General features: G+C 46.8%; 1 long non-coding RNA gene across 1 annotated transcript in view; it reads left to right on the top strand.

Moving 5' to 3' along the window:
* LOC138772926 (uncharacterized) overlaps window positions 1–11,356 on the top strand; it is a 39,774-nt gene extending 28,418 nt beyond the window's left edge. Inside the window, exons 2-3 of the long non-coding RNA XR_011359852.1 lie at window positions 1,410–1,648; window positions 11,205–11,356. This is a non-coding gene — a long non-coding RNA (uncharacterized lncRNA). The remainder of the gene's footprint in view (window positions 1–1,409; window positions 1,649–11,204) is intronic.
* The last annotated feature ends 12,739 nt before the right edge of the window (window positions 11,357–24,095 follow it).

The following is a 24,095-nucleotide window of genomic DNA, read 5'->3' as shown; positions in this document are numbered from 1 at the left end:
TTACATTACTTGCGTTCCACCGCATGGTTACACTAACAGAGTGAGTCAGGACAGACATACACTGCGATCTCACGCTGTGTATTCACAGAGCAGTGGGCAAAGGCTCATGGCACGCCGCTCGGCATGCCGGGAGTTTCCTGTCTCGAGCCGGCTCTTTTGAAAAGAGCCGGCTCGAGACAGGAAATGAAAAAGATTACAGTGACAAAACAAAGCAATAAAAATAATTAATTATATTTACAAATATTAATAAAATCACAATTGACATAAAATTAGCAAAAACATTTTTTTTATTTTTGCTCATAATTGGTTCTCTTTAATGACTTTATTTCTTGTTTTGCAGTTACTGCTCGGGGATTAGTCGACATCGACAAGTGACACCATCTGTATATCTACACTGTACATATACGTCACTTTTATGGGGCTAAGAACACGTGTTTTACCATTAGCAATGACAATGTAACAATGTAGCAATGTAACACTAAGCACCTAGAAGTCAACTTTGAGATTCCGGTCATCTCATCAGTAATGGCGGCTTGTCCTCTTGGTGTCTGTTCTAGTGGGAGAACTTAGGACAATAAGGGAATGATCCGGCACTTGTAGTATATCCCTGATAACATAACAGACAGATAAACATTAGAGCCCCCGGATATCATGTCAGACATCATGATCAGTCTACGCATTTCAGTCTCCATCTCTCTTAGGGTTGTACTCCTGACTAGTGTGATCATAGTTTCATCTGTACATGACTATCAGGACATACAGCCGCCTAGGAGAATGAGCCGGGAGAGGCCTCACTTCTCTGCTGTCAGTCATATCCATTCTGCGGCTCCATGGACTTTTAATGGAGCTACAGAATAGATATTGGAGAGCTACAGAATTAAATGCACTAATCTGTTCTTCTCACCACTCGTTCTCCTTATTATTGGGCTCTCAGCATCAATCAAAACTTTTGCCATCCCTCTCACATAGTGACACTTTTTCTAAATTGCCCAATTATATGATATGAAAAAACATGGCTGCTTTGTTCCACAAACCTCCACCTCTGCCTACAGGTTTTGTGATGTATTGTAGTGCGACCCCACTTACTTTATATTTGCTGCAATACCTGACATGACCCATAGACAGATGTGGTGCTATTACAGTGATATACCCAGCCCTGCCCCCAATGCATCTGCCAGGATCACAGATAACATTGATCCTGAGATTGATCCCCTTAGATGCCACAGTCAGTACTGACCACAGCACCAAAGTGGATCACCTTCATTGTGTATATTTATGGTTTTTATGAGATGTTTCCCGGCTTTTCCAGGATAGAAATTTTATATTTTATGGGTAAAAAAAGTTCTTTGAAATAAAAAGGGACATAAGTGATGATGATGATATCTAATGTCTTGTTTCCATATATACAGGGTGGAGCCGGTGGTAACGTAGATGAAATTCCCATTGATGCTACAGGCGGGGGAAATCTCGGCAGCCAAGGTTTAGATGCTGCTGGGCAACTTAAAGGAGCTGATACAGGTGTCGGTGGAAAAGTTTCACAAGGCACGGATGGTCTTGGAGGCACAGTTAAGAAAGTTGTGGATACCGCTACTGGTCTAGTTTCTAGTGGTGTCACTGGCTAAATCCTTGGATCTCTATTTCTGTCCAGGTAAAATATGATGATTCCTATAAAATATATTAGAATGTGGTACTTAAAAACTGTCCAATATTATTTGGGTTGTTCAGGCACTGCCCAGATCTGCTGGTCTCGGCTTTTTTCTGCTTGTGCTGTGTACCTACCCCCTTTTTTTACAGAGCAGATTTTCCTTTTCCCTGTATAACCCCTTCAATATAAGAACAAGCAAAAGTGGGGACCTGGGTTATAACTAGTGATGAGCGAGCATGCTCGTCCGAGCTTGGTACTCGTTCAAGCATTAAGGTACTCGATGGTACTCGTTACTCGGACGAGCAGCTCGTGAAAATCTTATCATCCGTTTCCTGTAAGTTTGGCCGCTATTTCTCAGCCAATAAACATGCAGGAGACTCTTTGGTACATCCTTCAATCACGTGGGACCCATACATGTCGATAGCAGCGATTGGTTGGCCAGATCAGATGACCCTGCCATATAAAACTCGGTGCCGGCAGTGCTCGCTTCTGATGTGTGCTGTGAGAGATCAGGGACAGAGCTGCTGCTGGTCAGGGAGAGCGTCAGTGTAGGATATAGCGTTCCAGTAGGCAGGGTATATACTAGCAATACAAACAAACAGTCCTTTTCAGGGCTTAAAAGCTTTTTTTAATACTATTACTACAGACTGCTGGCTGGGACTTGCAGTGCAGCTACCACGATTTCACCAGCACACTGTGGTGATCGGCTGCTGGCAGAAAGGGGACATTAGGTGTTGCATACACACCCCTAAGAAGTGCTCAGTGTACTCTTTTTTTATTTTGGGGCTGGTGGTCCTGCTGTACTACATTGGATTGCTGGGATTTGTAGTACACCTGCATAGAACTTCACTGCTCATTGGACGGGGTTGTCAGAGTGTCTGTATAGGTCCAGCCACTACCAGATTGTACCGTACAGCCCCCCCAAAACTAGTAGGTACTACACTGTATTGCTGGGATTTGTAGTACACCTGCATAGAACTTCACTGCTCATTGTAAGGGGGCATCACAGAGTGTGTGTATAGTTCCAGCCGCTACCAGATTTTATCGTACAGCCCCAAAAACAAGTGGGTACTACACTGTATTGCGGGGATTTGTAGTACACCTACATAGAACTTCATTGCTCATTGTAACGGGCAGTGGTGTAGCTACCATGAAGGCAGGGAAGGCAACTGCTATGGGGCCCCTGCAGGAAGGGAGCCCGAGGAAGCCTGCGCTGCCTTCATGGTATGTACTGACACTGACATCCGACCACTGTACCCCCAGGGGTCCAGAGAGGAAGAGGGACCCGCCACTGCACTGTTCAGCCCCCTCACTGTAGTGCCGGGTGAGCGGGCTGAACAGAGGAGCAGGACCTGCCAGGTCCTGCACAGCACAGGAGAGGGATGAAGGACCTCATGGTCCTGAATACTTCTATGTGAAGATCAGCCCGGACTACAGGAGGAGGAGGGGGGAAGCCTGGGAGCTGTAAGTGCTGTGTATTTCTGTCAGTGAGTGTATATATGTATCTGTGTATATATGTATATAGTACCCCACATAGTAGACAATGCCCCCATATAGTGCCCCACATAGTAGTCAATCCCCCATATAGTGCCCACATAGTAGCCAATCCCCATATAGTGCCCCACATAGTAGCCAATCCCCCATATAGTGCCCCACATAGTAGCCAATCCCCCATATAGTGCCCCACATAGTAGCCAATCCCTCCATATAGTGCCCACATAGTAGCCAATCCCCATATAGTGCCCCACATAGTAGCCAATCCCTCCATATAGTGCCCCACATAGTATCCAATCCCTCCATATAGTGCCCCACATAGTAGCCAATCCCCCATATAGTGCCCACATAGTAGCCAATCCTCCCATTAGTGTGGCCCCAGCGGAAAAAAACAATAAACCAGTAACTCACCTGTCCGCCGGTCCCAGCAGCTCCCGTCATCCTCCGGGGCGGGCAGCGGGGTACAGAGTCACTGACTGTGCCGGAAGTGATTCTTGATGGAGGCTGCAGGTCACTTCCGGCACAGTCAGTGTCTGTATACCCCGCTACCCGCCCTGGAGGATGATGGGAGTGCGCGCTCTGCCGGGAGAGGAGCTGCTGGGACCGGCGGACAGGTGAGTTACTGATTTATTGTTTTTTTTTCGCTGGGGCCACACATAATGCGGGACACAGGGGGCCGTTCCGGGACCGCGGGACAGCACACCGAAAACGGGACTGTCCCGCGAAATCCGGGACGGTTGGGAGGTATGTGTGTATGTATCTGTGGCTATATGTGTGTGTATGTCAGCAATGTCTGTAGCACTGGTGTATATGTGTGTGTGTTTGTGTGTGTCAGTTGTGTCTCAAGTGATTGACAGGTTTGCTTCCAAAGATGTTCTGCAGCAGCTTCTATTAATGCTGGGCTCTAATAAAAGACTAATATCTGCTGCATTTTCTTTTATTTCTGGTTGAGTATTTCTTATTACACTGAGATGATTTCCCTGTATACAGTCTACTCATGGTGTATACATCAGCACTAGTGTAATCACATTACAGCGTATATACTGTATGTGTGTATGTAAGTGGCGTATCTGTATATATGTTAATGGTGCCTCTGTGTGTATATACAGTATGTGCGTCATTGTCTGTTTGGCAGTGGGGTGGGGGTAGGGGAGCGTACAGGATTCATGGGGCCCCATACAGTTTTTTTGCTATGGGGCCCCATGAATCCTAGCTACGCCCCTGATAAGGGGGTATCACAGACTGTGTGTCTAGGTCCAGCCACTACCAGATTGTACCGTACAGCCCCCACAAAACTAGTGAGTACTACACTGTACTGTGGGGATTTGTAGTACTCCTGCTTAGAACTTCTCTGCTCATTGTAAGGCGATATCACAGAGTGTGTATAGTTCCAGCCACTACCAGATTTTATCATACAGCCCCCCTAAAAAACTAGTGGGTATTACACTGTATTGCTGGGATTTGTAGTACATCCTGCATAGAACTTAACTGCTCATTGTAAGGTGGTATCACAGAGTGTGTGTATAGGTCCAGCCACTACCAGATTGTACCGTACAGCCCCCCCCCCCCCCCCCAAACTAGTGTGTACTACACTGTATTGCTGGGATTTGTAGTACATCCTGCACAGAACTTCACTGCTCATTGTAAGGGGGTATCACAGAGTGTATACAGGTCCAGCCACTACCAGATTGTATCCCACAGCCCCCCCAAAACTAGTGGGTACTACATTGTATTGTTGGGATTTGCAGTACACCTGCATAGAACTTCACTAGAATGTTAACACAACTGCTACAGTCAAATTAAAAATCAAAAGGGTGCTCGGGGTAGAAGGCAACTTGTTGGCTATTGCTGGGCCTTAACTGGCATCCATGTTGACTACTGGTATGCCTGCCCTTGCCTCCTTGTTGCTGGGCCTTAACTGGCATCCATGTTGACTACTGGTGTGCCTGCCCTTGCCTTCATGTTGGCTACTGCTAGGCCTGAACTGGCATCCATGTTGACTACTGGTGTGCCTGCCCTTGCCTCCTTGTTGGCTACTGCTGGGCCTTAACACTCATCCATGTTGACTACTGGTGTGCCTGCCCTTGCTTCCTAGTTGGCTACTGCTGGGCCTTAACTGGCATCCATGTTGACTACTGGTGCGCCTGTCCTTGCCTCCTTGTTGGCTACTGCTGGCCCTTAACTGGCATCCATGTTGACTACTGGTGTGTCTGCCCTTGCCTCCTTGTTGCTGGGCCGTAACTGGCATCCATGTTGACTACTGGTGTGCCTGCTCTTGCCTCCTTGTTGGCTACTGCAGCACTACCGTGGGTAAGCGCCAACAAACGGTGCTCAAACTGGTGAACAGCACCTTCTACCTTCCTTGGATCTTTTAGCCGTTTTGAAGGCAGGATTGACCAGGCCTTTCATCAGTAGCTTCTTTCCTTCCTTGGATGTTGTAGTAGCCTTTTTGAAGGCAGGAATGACCAGGTCTTTTTAATACACAGGCTGCCACACTTGCCGTCTCTTAGAGACTCTTTAAAGGAATGAAAGTGTATTCGTTCAAATTCCGGGGCCTCTTAAGCAGACTGTATTGTTCTCTGTGTCCTCACTGCCATGCTCTGACATCACACTACGTCTGCAGAGGAGCGGGACTGGTTTCCGGGGGCCCGCCGATCGCGCCCTTGCCAAGTAGCCAGCTGTTTTATTTCATTTATTTTTTTGTCTAGCCGAGGCCGAGGCCTGACCATCCCCCGGAAGAGAAGCATCAGGTGTACCCTTGATGGTGACTGACAGCTGGCCTAGCCAGTTAGCTGTCAGCACCCGGGTTTGTGTACACTAAATATCCGAACCCCTGGACTCACTCCAATTTTTGGATGGGCTCACTTGCTTCCTCACTCACTTTTAATGGTTCTCTGTGTGCTCATTGCCATGCAGTGTCTGGCCTAATTTTGGAGAGGCTCACTTGCTTCCTCACTCACTTTTAATGGTCCTCTGTGTGCTCACTGCCATGCTAGGTCTGGTATAATTTTTGGAAGGCTGACTGGCTACCACTTCTACTTTGTTCACTCTGTCCTCACAGCCATGCTGTGTCAGGCTGAGTTTTTGGCTGGTTCATGATAAGCTACCTCTGTTTTAATGGTTCCCTGTGTTCTCACTGCAATGCTGAGTCAGGCTGAGTTTTTGGGTGGTCCTTATACCTACCTCTGTTTTAACCAGGCTGTTGCACAGAATTAGGCATAATGGTGCCATTAGGCAGCCTCAGAGGCATGCATACATGCTGCCCCTGCTGTTTCCTGTCCATTTCCGTTGTGTTTCCATCAATTTCTGAGGTTGACAGGTTTTCACACGACCTTGACTTCAATGGGGTTTGTTACTCGAAACAAGCACACGAGTATCGGGAGATATTAGTTTCACACTCGTTTCATTCGTTTCACACTGCGTAAAAGTACGGCCGTTGTTGCCATCGGCAACAGCAGCCGTACTTTATGTGCCTGTGAACATGGCCTATTAAGCTATGGGAGTTTTCTGCGGCCGCAATTCAGTGAATTGCGGCCGTAGGAATCCCTGTCAGTTCACACAATGAAGCCAGCGGCTCCGGCCGCTAGCTTCATTGTGTGCAGGGAGAAGCTCTGATGCGGGCACGCGCTGATCATAGCATCATAGCTCTGCGGCCGGACAGATCATCTTGCCGGTACTTAAGTACCAGCTGAGATGATCAGGGCAGAGACCGGCCGTTCCATGACCCGGCCGGGTCACGGAACGGACCGATACGCAGTGTGCACATAGCTTTATAATGAAATAACAGGATTTGATGCAATCCTTGAAGGGATGAGATTTGTTCTTCTATTCTGGGACAGATATTGCAACTCATCCTCATTCATCTGAATTATTGGACATGGAAGGGCCACATAAACAGAGGTGAAATAATCTGCAGTAACAGCAGTTAAATATGTATCCAACAGATCACCCATTGATTAGTTTAGTCTGGACAAATTTGTTTGGCTTTTAAATTTCTCCAGTTGTCCGGAAGAGTCTGTGGTACTCTGCCAGTAGTTGAGCTAACCGTGATGCCAATACGGTGGTGTACGGCTAGGGATGTTAGATGTTGTGACGCCAGTGCTGGTACAGCACACAGGTGTGACGTTGGTACCTGTTTTGTAGATGGCTGGTTTGTGTCCCCAAGATGGTCAGTGACCTGCTGGGTTGTTGCGGGTCCCTTGGGCTCTTGTCATGGCAGTCCTGAGTGGCAACTGACCCACCCGGACTGTCTGTACCACCACCCACAGAAAGGGGAAAAATAACCCAGGGTTTATGATGCTGTGTGAATAGGTGCCGATGTGTATAGAAGAGGACATAGTCCCAGTAGTAGAAAAATAGAACCGCTTTACTGTCAGGTTCTTCAATATAACAATACACTTTTACACAATAGATAAATCTTAACACTTTTGTGCTTGACCTTGTTGTGCTTGAGGAGGTGCTTGAGAGTAGAGTAGAGGAGAGGTGGTTGTAGGGGTGCTTAAAGCGTAGAGGAGAGGAGTGAGTCAGAGGAGCGCCAACCAAATGTAGTTGTGTACTCCGAAACCAGAACCTGAAGATATACTTTGTAGTCAGATTACTTGCATTTGTGTTTAGACGTTGGTCTGACCACCTTCTGCCCTACAGTTGCTAGCTACCCGTCCTGTTAGGGTAATACAAGCCCGAGTCGTGGTTATCTTGGTGTAGCTAAGTGTAATAAATAAGAACATAAATAAAACAAAAATACAAAGTATAAACGAGACCTGCTCGTTGGAGCTTACAGACTATAATTTTTGTTCACACCAGGCATAAGTGCTTTATTTGTCCATGGTCCAGCCATTGTACATAGTTAGAAATACAGGATAAGACAGTAACAGCGCCAATATCTGATTCAAGTAAACATATAAAGTGCAGGAACCGTCAGAGATATAGAGCAAGGGAAACAACAGAAGGGGGAAACAGTTTAGGGAATGTTATAGGCGAGCCTGAAGAGATGAGTCTTCAGGGCACGCTTGAAACTGTGAGTATTGTGTATGAGTCTGATGTGTTTGGGTAGGGAGAATTCCAGAGAATTGGTGCAGCACGAGAGAAGTCTTGGAGGCGGGAATGAGATGTTCTGATTATGGAAGATGTTAAGGTTAGATCATTTGCAGAGCGCAGAGCACGGAAGGATGATAGGTGGAGATGAGGGAGGAGATGTAAGGAGGGGCAGAGTTGTTGAGAGCTTTATGGGTGAGGGCGAGGAGTTTAAAGTGGATTCTGGATTTAATGGGAAACCAGTGCAGTGACTGGCACAGAGGGGAAACGTCGGTATAGCGGCTGGAGAGGAAGATGAGTCTGGCTGCTGCGTTCAGGATAGACTGGAGAGGGGAGAGCTTAGAGAAGGGAAGACCGATTAATAGGGAGTTATAGTAGTCAAGACGGGAATGGATCAGGGCGACAGTCAGAGTCTGAGCAGTGTCAGTGGTGAGAAATGGGCGGATTCTGGAGATGTTTTTGAGATAAAGATGACAGGAGCGTGTAAGAGCTTGGATGTAGGGAGTGAAGGATAGGTCAGAGTCTAGCATAACCCCCAGACATCGAGCCTGATGTACAGGAGTTATGCTAGTACCAAAGACTGAGAGTGAGATGTCAGGTTTAGGTTTGTTAGAGGGAGGAAATACCAGAAGTTCAGTTTGGAGAGATTAAGTTTGAGAAACAGAGAGGTCATAGTGTTAGAGAGAGCAGATAGACAGTCACTGGTATTTTGCAGGAAGGCAGGGGAGATGTCACGGGAGGAGGTGTAAAGCTGGGTGTCATCAGCATAAAGGTGGTATTGGAAACCAAACCTGCTGATGGTCTGTCCGATGGGGGCTGTATAGAGGGAGAAGAGGAGGGGACCCAGGACTGACCCCTGGGGAACTCCGACATTAAGAGGTAGGGCATCGGAAGTAGAGCCAGAGAAGGATACACTGAAGGAGCGGTCAGAGAGGTAGGAAGAGAACCAAGAGAGAACAGAGTCCTTGAGGCCAAGAGAGCTAAGCATGGAGAGGAGAAGCTGGTGGTCCACAGTGGCCTTCAGGAGGTCGTTTGACACCTTGGTAAGAGCAGTTTCAGTGGAGTGAAGGGGTCGGAAACCAGACTGTAGAGGGTCAAGAAGAGAGTTATCGGAGAGATAGCAGGTTAGGCGAGAATAAACAAGACGTTCCAGGAGTTTAGAGATGAAGGGGAGATTAGAAACAGGCCGATAGTTGGCTGCACAAGATGGGTCTAGAGAAGGTTTTTTCAGCAGTGGAGTTATAATAGAGTGTTTGAATGAGGAGGGAAAGATACCAGAAGAGAGGAAGAGGTTAAATATTTTAGTGAGGTGAGTAGTGACAGCGGGAGAGAGGGACTGGAGGAGGTGTGAGGGAATAGGGTCAGTAGGGCAGGTAGTGGGACAAGAGGAGGAGAGGAGCTTGGCAACTTCTTCCTCTGTCATTGGGCCAAAGGCTGAGAGCAAAGGGGGAGAGGGAAGGGTATCTATGGGAGAAGTAGTAGGAGCTATGGGACTTTGGGGCTGGGAGGTGATATCGGAGCAGAGAGTGTCAATTTTGGTTTTAAAGAAGGAGGCCAGGTCTTCAGCGCAGAGGTCAGTGATGGGTGTCTGAACTTTGGGCTTCAGAATACAGTTAAAGGTGTTGAAAAGGCGTTTTGGATTGTTTGAAAGTGAAGAGATGAGAGAGGTGAAGTAAGCCTGTTTGGCGAGGTGAAGGGCAGAGTAATAAGATTTGAGAGAGAATTTGTAGTGAATGAAATCTGCTGAGGTTCTAGATTTCCTCCACAGTAGTAGTAGTAGTAGTAGTAGTAGTAGTAGTGAAATAACTGGTTGTCTCTTGCGGCATCTATACACTACTGTGTCTACACTTGACTGCAATGAACTGAACTCGTTGTCCCTAACAAGGGTCCTGGCATCAGCCAGGTCCTGGCTTAACAAAAGCAGGAATAGTGAGAATCTGTCTAGAACTCAACTGCACTTCCTCCATCATGTAACTCCTCCTACAGGGGCTTCTGTATGCCTACCATTGAGTGGTGGGGATGCATGTGTGCAGGAGAAATGAAAGGCTGAGAAGCAAAGAGCAGCTTCTATTGGTCAATAATAAACACATGGTACATCGAAAACATTAACTTAATACTGATTTCAGCTAGGCAATACACAGACATATAGAACACTGGCATTTAGTGGCAAAACTGCAGAATACCTCATCACCACTTTCAACCTGAAAGAAAAGGCTTTTTGATAGGTGCACAGGAGAGGGAAAAAACACCTGTGGTGGGACACCACAAGTCCAGGATGACATGTCTGAGGTCTCCGTCTTTTCTGAGCACATTCATTTGGATTTGGTCAAAATTACTGTAGATTCACTGACCTCCAGTTCCAAGTCATTATTTATCTTGCAAAGTTGTGCAGAGGTTTGGGAATTTTGGTAAATATTTTTACAGCTTTGGACACATTAAGACTATTTGTGTCACTACTGAATGCAGTTACCTATCAGAATACTGTACAGCTGCCGTCCATAGGATAAATTAAGCTGTAGTCATCTTGTAGGCTGTAGCGGTCACTCAGTTGTCAGAATAAGGACTTATTCATATGTTTCCATGAAACACAGAACCATGTACGGGTAAGCAAAGATATGTGATGACCCACCAGCATTATGTATCATTATTTAGATGTTTAAATCTTTTTAGGATTGTAATGACACAGTCACGCCGAGACGCTCCTGTCACTGACACTTAAATGCTTCATTAGTCATTGACTGTGAGGATTGGGCTCTTGATAGCTGATACTTATGCGATATGGAGCGAGCACAGCTCCTGCGCTCGCTTTATTGTTCCATAGTAAAAGCACAGTGTACAGGTACCACATGGAGCCCTAAGTCCCAGGCGTCCATACCGCACTTGTACAGCAAGGGTCATCTAGGGATTAACCACACCCCTAAAATCACATCCACAGTGTGAATACACCCCTAAACCACACCCACTATGTGACCACATAGAAAACATTGTATTTTTTTACAGGAAGTAATTAAATCTTCTTTTTATCTTCCAGGCCGTACAATGGCTTCCTGACCAGGACAGGCCGAGTCCTCAGGATGGATTTCCCCTCTGATGATTTGTTCCCTCTTCTCTCCTGACCCATCATATTCTCTCTCCAGGATTTCCCCTCCCTCCATGTCTCTCAATCAATAAAGTAGAATAGATCAGCACATTGTGTTCTGTGGTGACTTGGTTTATTGGTTTGGCTTAAATGGGCTCCAGTCTTTAGAAAGAAAACATTGGCATGTTACAAGTTTGGATAGGTAAAAAAAAAAAAGAACACTATTCCCACTATGCAGGTGCACACTGTCATGGGGAGGTGAAAGGGTACTTGAAGTGGGATTGGGACGTGTGGAATGTTTTATTAGAAAGATTTCTGATTTTATGTCGCTGATGCACCAATATCCACTGCTGTCCTGGGAGAAAATCAAATTTATGCTGCTGATCCATTGGGGTCCATTGCTGTCCATGGAGGAAATTGAATGACAGGCTACTTGACAATTAAATTTTTCATATTCTAATTTTTGACACTGTAACCACAACATCTTTTGGGGAAAAAAAATGTGTTTGTATTTGATTTGCAAACATGGAAAAGCAAGGCGGATTGACCTTCTATGATGTACAGAACGAGATAAGTTATAGTGGCGTTATAAAGATGGCTCCAACTACATGGAAGGAGACTGGGTGATCTTAAAATAGAAGGAACATTGAAACCTTTAATGAGAAAGAAAGGAGGCTTGTTGATACTGAATGAGGCTTGATGTGTCTTGAGATGCCTAAGAATACACCTGGGAAAAGAAAGTGACCAGTAAGGTGGTATGGACCTACATAATAAGGCTATGTTCACACTACGTAAGTGACCGGCCGTTCCGTGACCCCGGCCAGGTCACAGAACGGCTGGTCTCTGGCCGGATCATCTCGGCTGGTACTTAAGTACCGGCCGGATGATCTTTCGGCCGCGGAGCTCTGATGCGGGCGCATCAGCGCTTCCTATAGCCCACAGTGAAGCAAGCGTCCGGAGCCGCTCGCTTTACTGTGTGAACTGACAGGTCTTTCTGCGTCCGGAATTCACTGAATTCCGGCCGCAGAAAACTGACCTGTCAGTTATTTGCGGCGCCGCATAGATCCCGGCCGGAGCGTATACGATGTGTGTACACTCCGGCCGGGATCCCATTGAAAGTAAGGTTATGTTCCACCCCGCAAAACTAAGGCCGTAGTTCTCCAGTGAGAACTACGGCCGTAGTTTTACGTAGTGTGAACATAGCCTAAATGTGGGATGGATGACCGGAGTGAATGATGTAAGTTTTATAAATGAGAAAAAAAAAATAGAATAGATCAGCTGATCCACCAATATCCACTGCTGTTCTGGGAGAAAATTGATATTACACCTCTGATCCACCAAGGTCCACTGCTGTCCATGGCAGTAATTGAATTATTGACTGGCTGATTGACATTTTTTTAACCCCTTCACGTCAGTAATCTCTATATATACGTTACTACTGCACATACCCTGCAGTGAGAGTGTTCCCGCGTTGCAGCCAATCTCGCAGATGCTTATCATTAACCCCTTAAACGCTGTGATCTATAGCAATTGCGGCATTTAAGTTGCTCAGTGACAGGACAAGCTCCTGTCACTGAGTGGTCGGGACCTGAGTGATCTGCTCTCAGGCAGGCTCTATGCATAGATCGCTAATAACACTGATCTATGCTATGCTATGGCATATCATAGATCAGTATATGCAATCTAGTGATTACATGTTTGGCTGTATAATAAAATTGTAAAAAAAAAAAAATGTAATAAAAAAGTTTTTTAAAGTATTACAAAACCCTTATAACACCCCCCCCCCCCCATAAAAGTTTAAAATACCTTATTGCCCATTATAAAACTAAAAATATATATAAAAAAAATAAATAAACATATTGTATATCGTAGCGTGCGGAATTGTCCCATCTATTAAAATATAACATTATTGTTTCCGCACGGTGAACGGCGTAAATGAAAAAAAAAATTTTTTTTTATAAAAAGCGATCAAAATTTTTCTGTTACACCAATATGACATCAATAATAACTAGAGATTATGGCGCAAAAAATGACACCTCAAACAGCCCTTTAGGTAAAAAATAAAAGTGCTATGGCTCTTAGTAGGTGGGGAGCAACATTGCATTAATTTGATCTGGACATCCGGGCCTCAATGAGCTCTGTCTTGAAGGGGTTAAATTGTCAATTTCCAATTTTTGACACTGTCAAAGCTACATCTGTTGAAGTGTATCTGCTACTCGCTACTCGCTAATAGCTGACACTGCTACTCGCTAATAGCTGACACTGCTACTCGCTAATAGCTGACACTGCTACTCGCTAATAGCTGACACTGCTACTCGCTAATAGCTGACACTGCTACTCGCTAATAGCTGACACTGCTACTCGCTAATAGCTGACTCGCTGAAGCTCTTTTAATGAGATTCATTTATATAAAATTCTCAAAAATGATCAAATCCGACCCAAATACCTCGTGAAACCAGTTTTTTAGCTGCTTTGCTCATCTCTAGTTATAAGACATTAAATTTGAAGACATACTGAATACTGCAATTAAGACAATTTTAAGGGTTTTCTGATTAAAACTTACTCGACCCCAGGCTATCTCCACATCTGCCCCCAATTCTTTTGTTTTGAATAGACCTGCGACACTATTTACTCTCTACGGAGCCGCCAGAAAGAGTGGAGTGCTCTACTCGTCTCTTTCTTGCAGCTCCATAAAAAATTAATTAAACCTCTATGTAAAGTGAAAATACACCAGAACCTTCTTTCCTCTACATCAAACAGCACCCATCGCTAGCTGTCATTGTGTGTATGTGTGTGTGATGTGGTCAGACACGTCCTACACATAAAGGGGTGTGGGTCTCATGGAAACCATTTAAAAATTTAAATTGAGGCCCTTGAGTGAGGTGAGCCCTCCAAAAATCCTGAGAGTTACAGGGGTAATAATAACAATACACTCTTTCTAAGACACCTTGGAATTTGAATGTTCACACTTGAAATCCTTTAAATAGTATCTAAGACATGGCAAGTGCGGTAGCCCTGGCGAACCCTGATACGTTTAATTTTTTAAGTGCTTTTAATTAAAAAATAAATAAATAAATGACATTAAAATTTAAATAGAATTTAACCCCTTAAGGACAGAGCCTGAAATGGCCTTAAGGACAGAGGCAAATTTTATGAATATGACCTGTGTCACTTTATTCATTAATAACTTCGGGATGCTTTTACCTATCCGGCTGATTCTGAGAATGTTTTCTCGTGACATATTGTACTTTAAATTTCTGATAAAATGGAGTTGATACTTATAACAAATCTTTATGGAAAAAAAACCCCAAATAACATGAAAAATTGTGAAAAAATGCATTTTTCCAACTTTGAAACTTTTCTGCTTATACAGAAAATGGTTATATCACATAAATTATATATTAAATAGCATTAGCAACATGTCTACTTTATGTTGGCGGCATTTATTAAACGATCTTTAATTTTTTTTAGACAATAGAAAACTTAAAACATTAGCAGCAATTTTCCAAATTTTCAATAAAATTTCTAAATCTTGTTCAGGTTTAAAGTGTATTTGAGGGGACTGTATGTTAGAAAGCCCCACAAAGCACCCTATTTCAGGAACTGCACCCCCCAAACTCTGCAAAAGCACATCCAGAAAGTGTTTTAACCCTTTAGGGGAGTCCCAGAAATAAAAGCTAAGTGTGTAAGAAATTTGAAAATTAAAATTTTCTGTGCAGAGATTTTATTGTAATGCAATATATTTCAGAATTGTAAACATATTACCAGAGAAATGCACCCCAATATTTATTACCCCGTTTCTACAGTTTATAGAAATACCCCATATGTGGCCCTATTGCATTGTTTGATGCAACCACAAGCCTCAGATACAAAGGAGCGCCTAGTGAATTTCACTGCCTTTCAATTTGGTCATTTTTCACTGTACCACTTCAGGTTGGCAGAGGCTCTGGGGTGCCAAAACCTAAAAAACACCCCTAAAGGGACACCATTTAGAAAACTACACCCCTCAAGGAATGTAACAAGGGGTGCGGTGAGCATTTGGACCCCACAGGTGCTTCACAGATTTTCAGAACAATGTGGCGTGAAAAAGGAAAAATGTAATTTTTTACACTAAAAAGTTGTTCTAGCCTTCAATTTTTTCATTTTTACAAGGGGATAGAAGAAAAAAAACAAACAAACGTGTAGTGCAGTTTCTCCCGAGTATGGAAATACCAAACATGTGGACATAAAGTGCCAGGCGGGTGGAGGACAAGCCTCAAAAGGGAAGGAGAAATTTCACTGGAATGGATTTCAAGGGCCATGTCACATTTACAAAGCCCTTGCGCTGCCAAAACAGTAGAAACCCCCATAAGTAACCCCATGCTGGAAAATACACCCCTCATGGAATCTAACAAGGGGTGCAGTGAGCAAATGGACCCCACTGGTGACGGGCACAAATGTGGAACAATGGGTCGTGAAAGGGAAAATTTTTTATTTTTTAACTTTCACGGCACAAATGTGCCCATCATCAAGGGGTCCATATCCTCACTGCACCTCTTGTTAGATTCCCTGAGGGGTGCAGTTTCCAGAATGGGGTCACTTTTGGGCGTTTTTCACTGTCTTGGCAGTATGACGGCTCTGTAAATGCGACATGGCGTTCATCATCCATTCTGGCCAAATTCAGCCTCCAAAATCCAAATGGCGCTCCTTCCCTTCGGAGGCTTGCCCTGTGCCCACATGGCGCTTAATGTCCACATGTGGGGTATTTACAAACTCAGGGGAAATTGTTTTACACATTTTGTGTTTTTTTTTTTTCTCTTTTAACCCCTTGTAAAAATGAAAATTCAAGGCTAAACCCCCAATTTTTTTTTTTTAAACTTCTATTAAGGAATTAACCATACAAACATAAAAAACCAATCGATGCATGTCTGGATACAACCACCATTTTTCTACATCTTAAGTCAAATATCTTCTTAGGCAATCCATCTCAAGACGATTCAAAAGAGAGTTAACACATTGTTTCTCCTCCCGGAGGATGCGTATCCATGGACGCCATCCATTCATTGCATCTCTTTTAGCCCTTACCCTCTACTAGTTGTACCTTAAACCTTCATGTCCCAGCCGGCCTCCCCACCGAGCAGGGAACCGCAGGAGAACAGAACCTGCTGCCCTCACACACCCGGGTGTCCCACTCACCCGCAGGCTCCTGCCTCCGCCGGATCGAGAAGGAGTGCAATCACCATCATCAAATGAACATTAAAAAAATATATATATTTTTCTCATGTCCGACCTTATACATACTTAATTCATAATGCATACCTTTTAACCCCGTCTGGGAGCTCAGCCCTCCACGGTACTGAGCCCCCAGTGGAGCCTTTTCCAAACACTCCAACACCACCGCCCACATATATTATATAGACTTGTGATGTTGCTCTGGGGCAGGCTGTCTGGACACCAACAAAGAAACCCTTCATTGCTCCATCTCGCCCGCTCCAGCTTGTTGTCTCACATTAACTCATCCACCAACTTAACTTAACTTAACTTAACATCCACCGTACTAAGAAAATAAAATAATCACAAAACAAAAACAACAAACAAAGCAAAACGCACAGCATAGTAACACTCCTCCTCTTCCTACAACCAAGACTGGCGCCCAAGCCTCACGACATAGGGCCCCGAGTCATGTGACACAGGTCCGGACCCCCACAAACCCCCCACCCCAACCACGACACCTATGCCCCATCACCATCATTTCTTATAGGCGGTTTCTTATAGGCGGTTACAAGTAACATCTGTCCTGCTTCACCTTCCGTATATTAATTATCAGAGGTGCCCAGACATGGTCTTAATACTACTCCCCCCCTTCCTCCCTTCTCACCAGGGGTAAAAAAAAAAATAAGGAAGAGAGTGGACTCCTCAGCCCCCTCATTCTCTTAAACCAACAACCAATGCCATCCTCTCTTGTTGGTCCATTCTATGCAACCACGGCTCCCAGAGCTTACAAAAATTATCTCTCTTCCCTCTCTCTACCATTAAACAAAACTCAAAATTAATCATCCTTCTAACTTCTAACAAAAACTCCCTGAGGGTGGGGCTATCTCTAGACATCCATTTTCTGGCCACCATCACCTTCATTACCATCAAAAGCTTCCTTACTAGAATTTTCTTATTTTTCCCTGAACAGATGTCGCTCCACAATCCCAACAGCAACCTCTTTGCTGGTTCCCAACCTTCTAGTTGGAGTCGCTCTTTAATAACCTCTAAAATTACTTGCCATTTCTCTATTTTCCTACATTCATAATATAAATGAAAGAAACTAACCCTTGGCATATTACAGCAGGGACAGACTATTTCTTTATTAGAGGCCATTTTACATAACTTACTTGGTGTATAATATAACTAGAGATGAGCGAATTGGTTTGGCCGGTATGGGATCTGGTTCGGATATGGTTCCGATCGGACTCAGATTTTTGGAAATCTGCTCCGATTTTTTTTTTCTTGCTTTCTAAAAAGGCAGCGGCCATACTAGAAAGCAGGAAGTGTTCCGGGCGGGAAGGATGAGTAGTGAGACAGCCAGCCAGATATCTGTGGGTACCTCGGACACAACCCTGACTTGGCACGGGCACGCAGCAATTCCCCCACATCCTCTATCTGACATCCTCAACATCCCGCTAACTTTTAACCCGCCGACTGCAAGGGAACTGTTGGCGTGTATGAGCAGCCAACTGCTCTTTGATGATGATGAGCATGTGGGAGAAGAGACAGGGGACAATCAAGTGCAGGGCATAGCTGTGTCGGAGGCGATATCAGAGCAGGCCCATGTTAGGCCTGGCAGGAGAGCAGTAGGCAGTAGACGAGAGAGGGCTGGGCTGGAGCCTGATGAGGATGATAGCATCATTCTGGAAAAGGATGATGCTACATTGGATGTTACATGGGATCCACGGCAGGATTTGGCTTATTCGTTGGATTCGTCAACCGGGAATCCGTCTGCCAGCAGGCCAGCCACAACAACTAACAAGTCGGAAGCAAGGCTGTGACAAGAAGATGACCACTAGGGAAACCTCATCCACTGCAGGTCCTAGTATCGGCAGCGCCCGCCCATCCTCGCCGCCTGTCGGTACTAGACTCTACACCTCGCCTGTGTGGCAGTTTTTTAAAAAGTGCTCGGAGAATACCTATGTGGTCATCTGTCGCCTGTGCGACAGGCGCATTAAAAGAGGCAAGAGTTGCCATCCTGGCACCAGCGCCATGGCTGCCCATATGAAGAGCCACCACCTTTCCACCTGGGAGAAACGGGGTGATAGTGGGTCACAGCAGGCCCAGGCAGACCCGCGGTCAACAGCAGAAGAAGGCAGAAGTAGTCAGTGGGGCCTTTCACAGTCAGAACTCCTCTGTGGAAGGGAGTGTGGCTTCACTCCCTCCTTCGGCTGGTGGCCCCTGTGTTGCTAGCAGTAGGCAGCCTGGCATCATGGAGTCCCTATACCGAAGGCAGACATATGCTGAATGCCCACCTGGCCAAGTTGCTGGTGCCCCAGGCTCTGCCGTTTAAAGTTGTTGACTCAGCACCTTTCCGTGAACTGTTGTCGTGTGCGGAGCCACGGTGGAAGGTGCCGAGTCAACACTACTTTTCCAACACAGCTATCACGGCCATGTATAGCTATGTTCGCGAAAAAGGTTGCTGACTCGTTGAGACATTCAGTGAGCAGACATGTACATTTAACCACAGACATCTGGAGCTGTAATTACGGGCAAGGGCAGTATATGTCCATTACTGCTCAGTGGGTAAATATAATATGGCCGGCGGACCCGCCGCAACTTGGCCAGGGAAGGGAGATGACACCACCCCGTTGTCACAGCAGGGTTCCTGTGTCGCGGTTCTCCTCCACCTCCTCCAGTAGGTTCAAAACCTCCTTAAACGCCAGTGTTCCTCCCTTATACCACTTGGGTGTAGCACGAAGGTGTCACGCTGTGCTGCATCTAGCCTGCCTAGGTGAAAGGAGACACACAGGGTAAAAGCAGCACCGCCTGCTCGAGATGGAAATCGTCTCGTGGCTGACTCCACGCCATCTTAAAGTTGGGACGGTGGTGAGTGACAATGGGAGCAACATTCTCTCCGCGCTGCGTCGAGGAGGTATGAGGCATGTATAGCACATGTTTTAAACCTAATAGTTACACACTTTCTAAAGTCTTTATCCCATTTACAGACTGTGCTGTCAATGTCTCAAAAGCTGTGTAACCATTTCAGCCATTCAAGTCGCTCTCACCACATCCTCCTCGACCTGCAGCGGAGGAATGGTCTTCCCAACCATCATCTCATTTGCGATGTAGCCATGCAGTGGAACTCCACCCTCCACATGCTGGACCGGCTCTATGAGCAGAGGAAGGCCTTGACTTATTTCCTCTTGATGCAGGCCGACACGGCGACTCCCCTGTGTAACCTGGAGCTCGGCCAGTGGCAGCTCATGCGTGAAACCTGCCGCTTGCTATGACCCTTTGAGGAGGCCACCTTTCTGGTCAATGGGCAAGACACAGGACTGAGCGCCATCATACCCATGCTTCATGTACTGGAGATGATGCTGATGCGACTCAGTGACGAGGGGGAAGAGGTCTTGCCACTGTCGCAGCCTGGGTCGCTGGAGGAAGGCTTGGCGGAAGAGGAGGGAGAGGAAGTTAAGGAGGAGGACCTGAACTAACAAGAACTCTAAGGGGAGACGGGTGGAGGAGAAGGAGATGAGCCTTCCTGCCAGACCAGAGGGGGGCCAGAGGAGGATCTGCAGGGCTATGAGGAGGATGAGGAGGATGGAGGCAGTACCCATTGGCAGTATGCTGTGAAGACGGAGGCGGGGATTCCTTCCCACTCCCTGGTGGAAATGGCTAAGCGCATGTTGACATGCTTTCGGGCTTACCCACGCTTGCAAAGGATTCGTCAACGGGACGAGTTCTGGCTGGCCACACTACTGGACCCACGGCATCACAACAAGCTGTGTGAATTCATTCACCCTTCCCAACGGGAGGAAAAAATGAATTATTATAGAGAGGAGCTGGGTGCACAGTTAGTGGCAGCCTTTGCAACACGGCGCTCTCATTCACGCCATTCCCACCAGGGCCACACCAGCAGCGCTGCCTCCTCCACATCCTCCTCTAGCAGCTTGGGTGGCATGAGAGCGGCACCAGTCTGAGCCTGATGTCCATGATGCACGCTTTCATGCAGCCACAGCCCGGGGTAACAGGGGCACCCGCACAGCAGCAGGACATGGCGACACACCTCTAACAGCAGGTGTTTTTGGACTCTACGTTGCCACCTAACGTGCCGGAACCCCTGGACTACTGGGTGGGAAAATTAGATGTCTGGCCACAACTTGCTGAATTTGCTTTGGACATACTCTCCTGTCCGGCCAGCAGTGTGTCATCCGAGCGAGTTTTCAGCACAGCAGGTCATATTGTCAGTCCCAGGTGAACCAGATTTCCTGTGATAGTGTGGAGCGTCTGACTTTCATCAAAATGAACGCCACATGGATAGATAAGGACTTTGTGACACCTTCTCCTGATACCACAGAGTAGGATTTGGTCCTGTTGTCACCAAGAAGTAGGATCTTTTTCTGCATCTATTATGGCCTATATATGAACTAGACCTTACTGGTCATTCCACCATTCTTGCTGCCCTGCTACCTCATTTTTCTGCTTCTGCTGCTCATGTCACCCCATTACAACTGCTACTCCTGCCCTGGCCTCCATCTTGCCTACTGCTGGGCCTTCACTGGCCTCCATATTGGCTACTGCTTGGCTTTCACTGGCCTCCATTTTGGCTACTGCTGGGCCTTCACTGGTCTCCATCTTGACTACTGCTGTTCCTGGTCTTGCCTCCATGTTGGCTACTGCTGTGCCTTAACTGGCATCCATGTTGACTACTGCTGTGCCTTCACTGGCCTTCATATTGGCTACTGCTGGGCCTTAACTGGCATCCATGTTGACTACTGCTGTTCCTGCTCTTGTCTCCATGTTGACTACTGCTGTTCCTGCCCTTGCCTCCATGTTGGCTTCTGCTGTGCCTTAACTGGCATCCATGTTGACTACTACTGTGCCTGTCCTTGCCTCCATGTTGGCTACTGCTGTTCCTGTACTGGCCCTTATGTTGGCTACTGCTGCTGCTCCTTCCTGGCCTTCATGTTGGCTACTGTTGCTTCTGCCTGGCCTCCATGTTGACTACTGTTGCTCCTGCCCTTGGCTCCATGTTGGCTACTGCTGGGCCTTAACTGGCATCCCTGTTGACTACTGCTGTGCCTGCCCTTGCCTCCATGTTGGCTACTGCTGCTCCTGTACTGGCCTCCATGTTGGCTACTGCTGCTCCTGCCTTGTCTTCATGTTGACTACTGTTGCTCCTGCCCTTGGCTCCATGTTGGCTACTGCTGGGCCTTAACGGTCATCCATGTTGACTACTGCTGTGCCTGCCCTTGTCTCCATGTTGGCTACTGCTGTGCTTTAACTGGCATCCATGTTGACTACTGCTGTGCCTGCCCTTGCCTCCATGTTGACTACTGCTGGTCCTATACTGGTCTCCATGTTGACTACTGCTGCTCCTGTACTGGCCTCCATGTTGGCTACTGCTGCTCCTGCCTGGCCTCCATGTTGGCTTCTGTTGCTCCTGCCTGGCCTCAATGTTGACTAGTGTTGCTCCTGCCCTTGGCTCCATGTTGGCTACTGCTGCTTCTGTACTGGCCTCCATGTTGGATACTGCTGCTCCTGCCTGGCCTCCATGTTGGTTACTGTTGCTCCTGTTTGGCCTCCATGTTGACTACTGTTGCTCCTGCCCTTGGCCCCATGTTGGCTACTGCTGGGCCTTAACTGCCATCCATGTTGACTACTGCTGTGCCTTCACTGGCCTCCATGTTGGCTACCGCTGGGCCTTAACTGGCATCCATGTTGACTACTGCTGGGATTTATCTGGTATCTAGGTTGACTACTGGTGTGCCTGCCCTTGCCTCCATGTTGGCTACTGCTGGGCCTTAACTGGCATCCATGTTGACTACTGCTGGGCCTTAACTGGCATCCATGTTGACTACTGCTGTGCCTGCCCTTGCCTTCTTGTTGACTACTGCTGTGCCTGCCCTTTCCTCCATGTTGGCTACCGCTGGGCCTTAACTAGCATCCATGTTGACTACTGCTGGGCCTTAACTGGCATCCATGTTGGCTACTGGTGTGCCTGCCCTTGCCTCCATGTTGGCTACCGCTGGGCCTTAACTGGCATCCATGTTGACTACTGCTGGGCCTTAACTGGCATCCATGTTGACTACTGGTGTGCCTGCCCTTGCCTCCATGTTGACTACTGCTGTGCCTGCCCTGGCCTCCATGTTGGCTACTGCTGGGCCTTAACTGGCATCTAGGTTGACTACTGGTGTACCTGCCCTTGCATCCATGTTGGCTAGTGCTGGGCTTTAACTGGCATCCAGGTTGACTACTGGTGTGCCTGCCCTTGCCTCCATGTTGGCTACCGCTGGGCCTTAACTGGCATCCATGTTGGCTACTGGTGTGCCTGCCCTTGCCTCCATGTTGGCTACCGCTGGGCCTTAACTGGCATCCATGTTGACTACTGCTGGGCCTTAACTGGCATCCATGTTGACTACTGGTGTGCCTGCCCTTGCCTCCATGTTGACTACTGCTGTGCCTGCCCTGGCCTCCATGTTGGCTACTGCTGGGCCTTAACTGGCATCCAGGTTGACTACTGGTGTGCCTGCCTTTTCCTCCATGTTGGCAACTGCTGGACCTTAACTGGCATCTAGGTTGACCACTGGTGTGGCTGCCCTTGCCTCCCTGTTGGCTACTGCTGGGCCATAACTGGCATCTAGGTTGACTACGGGTGTGCCTGCCCTTGCCTCCTTGTTGTCTACTGCTGGGCCTTAATTGGCCTCCATGTTAACTACTTCTGGGACTTAACTCGCATCCATGTTGACTACTGCTGGGACTTAACTGGCATCCATGTGGACTACTGTTGCTCCTGCCTGGCCTCCATGTTGGCTACTGCTGATCCTGCCTGCCCTCCATGTTGGCTACTGCTGATCCTGCCTGCCCTCCATGTTGGCTACTGCTGCTCCTGCCTGGCCTCCATGTTGGCTACTGCTGCTCCTGCCTGGCCTCCATGTTGACTACTGCTACTCCTGTACTGGCCTCAAATGACTATTGCTGGACCTCCCAAGTATCTAAAGGTTTTTCCTGGCCTCAAACACCTCAATTTATGATGGGGAACCTCTACAGCTAGTGGCATTAAGACTGTTTTTGCCCAGTTAATACTAAGGCCCGACACAACTCCAAATCTTTCTATTGTATCTATTATAATATCCAGGGAATTCTTTGTATTCTCCATGTGCAGCAGAACATCATCCCCCTAGAGCGATATCTTGTCCTCTCTCCCCCGACATCCAAACCCCTTCACCTCTTCCATTGGCCTTTTTCTAATTGCCAAGGGCTTGATGAAGAGTGCAAAGATATTGGGAGAGGACAATCCTGACGTGTTCCCCTAAATAAAGGAAACCTTTCCGTTTGGGATCCATTTATAAGGATTAAGGCCATAGGGCTCCTATACATCAGCTGCAACCAACCAATGAACTTTTCTTTAAATTTTTATTACCATAGGAGTTGCCACAGGAAGAACCACTCCACCCTGTCAAACGCTTTAACGGCGTCCAGCGACAGGATGGAGCCCCCCCATTTTCCAAATTACCAAACAATCAACGTATATTGTCTATCACCAACCTTCCAGCCCTAAACCCACACTGATCATCTGAGATTAAAGATGGAATTACCTTCACCAATCTATGTGCAAGCAGCTTCGCCAAAATTTTCATATCTGTATTTAGCAATGAGATTGGC

Source organism: Dendropsophus ebraccatus, chromosome 14, assembly GCF_027789765.1.
Source record: "Dendropsophus ebraccatus isolate aDenEbr1 chromosome 14, aDenEbr1.pat, whole genome shotgun sequence".
NCBI lineage: Eukaryota > Metazoa > Chordata > Amphibia > Anura > Hylidae > Dendropsophus > Dendropsophus ebraccatus.
Note: the sequence above shows the minus strand (reverse complement) of the source record. Positions and strands in the feature narration are given on the sequence as shown.